The sequence below is a fragment of the Equus caballus genome, chromosome 11 (genome assembly GCF_041296265.1).
Source record: "Equus caballus isolate H_3958 breed thoroughbred chromosome 11, TB-T2T, whole genome shotgun sequence".
Classification (NCBI taxonomy): domain Eukaryota; kingdom Metazoa; phylum Chordata; class Mammalia; order Perissodactyla; family Equidae; genus Equus; species Equus caballus.
The window spans coordinates 11,081,231-11,087,230 of NC_091694.1; positions in this window are offsets into that span (position 1 = coordinate 11,081,231).

Consider the following 6,000-nt stretch of genomic DNA (forward strand, 5'->3'; position numbering starts at 1 on the left):
AACAGGGATATTTCTAATTTAATCTTTATCTTCTCATAACCTACCATGGTACTTAGAGTAAAAACTCGGCAGATTTTTTTGCTGAATGAAACAACTTCAACTCTGTGAATATTTCTGACACAGACATCCTGTTTGCCAGATTCAATTCTACCCAACCTAGTTCCTTGAGTTCCCAGGGTTTCTCCAACTCCCCCACCAGCCCAATAGTGCTAAAGCATGGTGGAGGGCTCTTTGCCTGTATCCCAGTCTAGGATCTTCTTTCTTTTCCATTTTCCCAGTGTCTGGAAGTTTCTGAAGCTCTGTGCTTTGTTTTTGACAGAAATTCCATCATGCCCTCAGTTAATAAGTCACAACTATGGTGTCATGCACCATAGTTAGATGCCCCTTTGTTTTCAACACCTGCCCTGGTACTAGATTCCTTGATCCTTGCTAAGCCTAGGCTTCTTTTGCTCCCTCATCCCCAGTCAGTGGAGCCAACATTCCCTAAGCTGGAAATCAAAGAGACATTGTGGAGTCTGCTTTGTTTCAGTCAATGGAGCCAACTTTCCCTGAGACAAAAGTCAGAGAGACTCCACACCCATTTTCCTGCAATCCCAGTACTTTCCTGCTCACTGCACACCCCATTCCACATGACTTGGTTCTCTGTTCTTCCCAGAATGCCACATGGCTGGTACCACATTGCAACACAGATAGTCAATCCTGGTCATAATGCCTGTTCAAGTGCTCTTAGCAGCCAATGTGAATAACCACATCTTCTGTGTCTGTCATCAACCAAACTTTTCTTAATTTAAACTTTGTGATAATTTTCAGGAGCCTCTGCCTTTTCTAGCTTTCCACAGAAAATGCTTAGCATTTCCAAATAAATCTGCCTTAGCCATAAATTGTAGTTAGCATCATCTGCATAATCTTGGCTAAATCAGCATGGGTAGGCAACTTGGAACATGTTGGTTTCACATCCAGATTTGCTCTGGGATTATGTGCTGTTTTTTTGCAATCTGCTTGCATTCTACCTTTGCAAGTTTCAGAGTTGTAAAAGTGTGGTCATCTTTACTGACTATTTTATGTGAGTGGTAATTAGGCTTCTTGTGAAAGCAGTCTTTCCGGGTTTCAGTCTGGAAAGTGAATTTCAATATTAATTATTCACCTCAACCTTCTTGTTATGATTTTTTGATTCTCATAAATTGTAATTAACAAATAGCTCAGGTGTTAACCAAATAACACATTTTAGGACTGACCTATTTCTACTACAAGATATATCTTAAAAGATGCATTGAAAATGTATTTACTACCTATTTCCAAAATACCTGAAAAGAAATTATTTTAATATTTAAACTGCATCTGAATAGGACCTTTTCTTTAGTTGGTATGTGATTATTCCCTCCTGATTCCACACAATCTAGTTGTTGGTTAAATCATCTCTTTGTACTAGATGTTCAATATTTCATCCTTATTTGAGAAAGAAATATCTAACATAAATAATGAAAAGATCATGTACTCTATCAGCTTCCCTTTGTCTGTTCCTCATCCCATCACCACCTGTACATGTGTTCTTTTGAGTAACTGTTTTCTGATCACTCTTGGTGAAAGAGACCCTGACTAGTGAGGCCAGCTTGCCCTACACACAAACCCTTGAAACTCAAATTACCAAAGAATTTTAATATCAAGAATTATACAACATTCTCTGTGACCTTGATAGAGGTTTCACAGCTGGAAGAAACTTCCAAGATCACCTAATACAACTATTCATTTCTCACATCAGGGTGTTCAGGAAGGTAAAGTGACTTGCTCAACAAATTGGTAGCAGAACAAGAACTTTTCCCAGAAATCCTGACCTACTTACCTCCCCTTAATTTAGTTGTATGTCCATTCATTTTGTTAAACAAATATCTGCTGAGCTCTACTTCGTGATGGACACTCTTCCAGCTACTGGTATGAAACGAACAGCAAGACAGATGTAGCTCGTGCCTTCACGGCAGGTGCATCCTGATTAATTGAGCTAAATGCTCAATGTTGGCTTCTCCATTAAATCATGATAGGAATGTAGAGATGCACAATGAGGTGGATGAAATCTTAAGACCACTTAGAGCATGGACAAAGATCCATTCCCAGAAATCTTGCCTCTTGTTGACATGAATTGGTCCCACTTCATGGACATTTATCCCTTTAAAACATAACACTTCCTTTCTCACTCCTGATTCTAACCTTGAATCAAATCCCCCTTTTAATATAGCCTCTGAAAAACATGTGAAACTACTCAACATTCCTTGAACCCTTCCATCTAACTATTAACTTATTCAAGACATGGACCTCCTTACCCCAGGCCCACATAGTCATGAAAAGCAGATAAGAGCATCCTCTCCAGGGATGAAGATGCACCCCTCTTAATATAGTGGTTCTCAATGGGGTGTAATTTTACCTCCCAGGAGATACTTGGCATGTCTGGAGACACTTTGGGTTGCCACAACTGGAGAGGAGTGCTATTGGCATTTACTGGGGAGAGACTAAGGGTGCTTCTAACTATCCTACAATGCACAGGACAGCCCCTCTCACCACCAACAAAGAATTATGCAGCCCAAAATGCCAATCATGTCCAGGCTAGGAAATTCTGGGCTAGAGCTTGAGCAGCCTGATACAAAAGTAACCTACAATCCATGAAGCACCATCGTCCCTTCAGGTCCATTCAGAATAAATTTGTATAATTTCTTTAAATAGAATCAAATTCAAACCCTTTACAGGATCTCAAATCACCTTAGTTGTTCCACTTTCATCCCTAATGAGGAACCATAGTATGTTATTCCACTCACATGTAAAGAACCCCATCCATCATTATGGGGTTTATATACTATCACTAAATTTCTTCGTAGTCCTCAATAACATACGAAACTACTATTAATATTAGCGACATTTTTTGTTATGCTTAATGATAATAAATTATAGGTTAAAATGCCTATAAAAATACAATAAATATACTTTCCCTACAAGACTGGAAAAGAATTCCATAAGAAGCTAGAAATGACAAAATTGTGAATTCCCTCTGCAAAAATACAGTAATCTCATTTTAAAATAGAATACTATCAATCTAAATTCTGAACTAAATCAATCAAAGAAGATATGATAGACTAAGGTGTTTGATCTAAATATCATCAGTTTAGCTCTTTTACTATTTAAACCTTTATTACCTATTTGACAAAAATGTTGACAGAATTGGTGATGTCATGATAGTACACTTAATAAGAATCAGTTATTTTACACAACTGCTAAGACAGTAAATAATTGTTATGTACACAGCTCACACAATAAGAAAAACCTGATATGCATAAGCATAAATAACCATTCCTTACTGAATTCCCGTCGTGTGCTGCTTCATGGTCTTCAAAACTAACACTCAAATCTTACAAGACAGGTGTTATTTTCTCCAGGCTAGAGACTTTTTTTAAAAAAAAGGCTTAAACAGATTGACTAGCATGCCCAGGTCATACCAAAGGAAAACCAAACCCAGCTACGTCTAGCTCCAAGTCTCATTCCACTTCTTCCACAGCACTGTCTTCCAAAACTTCACCTGCAGATAGTCTGATCATTTGCCAACAGCATTTTACAGAAGCATTCTGGTCTAATCACCTTTCATCAATTCCTCAGGTTGCTCTTATATATCCCCATGCCCTTTAAGATTCCGCAGGCTAAAGCAGAACACAAAAATAAGTGTTTACCAGAACCAGGTCCCTAATTAAGTTCAGTCATATTAATTCACCTAACATGGCCAATTTTGTGTCCACCTTCTTCAGAGTGGATGACACCATCAGATTAGGCACAACTAGCTGGAGCAGTCCCACTTAGTCAGTGACCTAGAATTGCCTTTGATCAGAAGCAAACGCGGTTTGTGGAACTGACTGGTAGTGTTAGATGCCAAAAAAACAAATACAATGATTTTTTTTGGAGCTAGACAAACACTGGGAACACTTACTAGCAACCACAAGGTTAGTGTATTTGATCTTCAATGTTTGACGTCAAGAGAAGGTTTTTAAATATCCTAGTATTTGGCTTGCTCTCAGTTGAGCATTTGAAATGTTTATAGATATTGTAGTTAATAATATTGACACATACAAGGAAAGGGGTCACTTACAAGAAGAAAACATGCAGTTTTAAGTAACAAACTAGTATGAAGAGCAGTAGTCCTTAAGCCTAACACACGGTAGAAACGTCTTAGGCAGTCAGGGGGGAGGGTTGCTTTTTAAAAATGCGACTGCCTGAGTCCCACTCCAGACCAACTGAGTCAGAATCTCTTGGGGGTGGGAGGAGCAAGTCTATTGTTTTTAAACTTCTGGGGTTGATTATAATGAATAACAAGTACTGAAAATGATGGCATAAGAGAGAATTTGGAATGGGCAGTTTTCTGTGCAAATCTCAGTTCTGATATTACCAACTGCACGGACTGACAAAATCCATACATTCTCCACCATTCATTTTCTTCAACCATGGATGCAGCATGAACAGTATGCACCACTTAACAGTGTTGGAAGCATTATGGCAAGGTATGAAAATGCATCTGTCATATTATACGAGGTCAGTAATATTATTACTCTAAGATCCAAACATTCGATTCATAATCTCTTAAAAGTAAAGGATTTTAGTTCTGAAAGAGGTGAACAGACCATTCTTCAGAGGCCAAATCCATGAACCTATGCATCTATCTTTGTTTTCTTTTTCTAACTGGGTGAGCAATCAGAGAATCCACCCTGCTTTTACCTGAGTTGAAATCATGTGGCTTACTATTGAAGCACAAAGGAGAAGGGTGCTGCTTGTGACTGTACCAATGTGGTTTCTGGGCTAGAGGCTGGACCTTTGAGCATTCCCATCACTTACGCTGATTTTTTGCTGGGATCCTGAACAGAACAGGCTTCCAATAACCATAGAACCAAAAGCGGGTAACCACTATCAAAACATCTAGTTCAAAGTGGTGGCTGACTAATATCTAGGAAGGATGTTAAACACTTTTTAATTATTATTTCACTTATTTCTCACAGTAGCCCTACATCATAGAGTATGATCTTGACTTCACCAACAAAGAAACTGAAATTAAACAACGTATCAAATGTCTCCCAGTTAGTAAGTGGCATTTCCTGCATGTAAAGCCATGTTTACTTGATTCAAAACCCCATTCTCTTAACCAATCCATTATACCTGGAATTAAAAGAAGGCACAACACAAGAAGGATGGAAGTCCCCACCCAGACAACATCTTGCCTCCTGGGTTTGCTGCTTCATAGGTGAGCTAACCTACACATCTATGTCTCTAGAGTGTTTCAATTCTCAAGATTATGCAAAACAATCTTCTGGAATGCTGATTAATATGTAGGTTTCCAGGTCCTATCTGCCAGAGATGCAGAAACTGTAGGTCTGAGACCGGAGCTCTGAATCTGCATTTTTTAGCATTCATTCCAAGTTTCTCTAATACACATTGTTTTTATTTTGTTGCCTTTAAAAATATTTTTTTAAACTATATCTATGTCTTTTATTTTACTTGTTTAAACTTAATGTACTAAAACAAGAGGACTTGGGCCAAAACAAGCCAGCTGCCTGTCTTTGCAAATAAAGTTCTGTTAGAACACAGCTACCCCTATGTGTTTATGCATCATCTATGTCTGCTTTCATGACTGCAGAGTTGAGTATTTGCAACAGAGACTGTATGGCCAACCAAAGCAGAAAATATGCACTATCTGGCCCTTTACAGAATAAGTTTGCCAACTCCTGTCCTAAAACGACTCTACTGGTATATTTTGGCAAAAATGTAGACCACTGATCAATTTGGAAGTATTTTTCTATATCCAACATCATCTGAGTTGCTCACCATCTGGGATTCAATGAGTATATGAAAACTGTACTTTATTCATGAAAGACATATCATTCATTATGTCTGGGAACATGCATGTCAGACAAGTGCTTAAATAGATTACATTATCACTTTTTCTTAACTCCTGATTACCCACAAATTTAAAGGGAAGAG